This window comes from Mya arenaria, chromosome 15 (genome assembly GCF_026914265.1).
Source record: "Mya arenaria isolate MELC-2E11 chromosome 15, ASM2691426v1".
In the NCBI taxonomy this organism is placed as follows: domain Eukaryota; kingdom Metazoa; phylum Mollusca; class Bivalvia; order Myida; family Myidae; genus Mya; species Mya arenaria.
In genome coordinates this window covers 12,943,511-12,944,280 of record NC_069136.1, presented here as the reverse complement: position 1 = coordinate 12,944,280, position 770 = coordinate 12,943,511, and positions in this window count along the sequence as shown.

The window sequence follows — 770 nt, the reverse complement described above, 5'->3', positions numbered from 1 at the left end:
ATACAGGAATCCACTCAAAACGTGAAATCCACTCAGAACTCAGTTATTTTAATTAATAATTTAATGGAGTGGATTTCACGTCTCAAAAAGTGGATTTCACTTGTCAAAATGTGGAATTTCCGATCTTTTTTCAAAATAGGTCTACAACTTTCTTATTTTTGGATCAATTTGGATAAAATTTGAAATATAAACCCATTATGAAGCCATTTCAATTTTTTGTTCTACAGAAAAATTAATTTGTTAAAAATAAATGAGTTGTGAGTGGATTTCACGTCTGAAAAAGTGGATTTCACTTGTCAAAATGTGGATTTCACTTCGATTTCCGAAAAATTGCTCTAACTTCTTCATTTCTTGATATATTTCAATAAAATTTGAAATATAAACCCTTCATTAGGCACTTTCCAAAATGTATACAAAAAATAAAAATTACTAACTAATAAAACTGAGTTAAGAGTGGATTTCACTTCTCGAAAACTGGATTTCACCTCGATTTCCGATCTATTTTCGAAAAATTGCTCTTTCTTCTTCATGTTTTGACCAATTTCAATAAAATTTGAAATATAAACCCTTTATGAGGCACTCTCTAATAAATATACAAAAACAGAAAATTATTTATTAAAATTAATGAGTTATGAGTGGATTTCACTTCTCGAAAACTGGATTTCACCTCGATTTCCGATCTATTTTTGAAAAAAAAATGAAAAATTGCTCTAACTTCTTTATTTTTTGACCAATTTCAATAAAATTTGAAATATAAACCCTTGATGAGG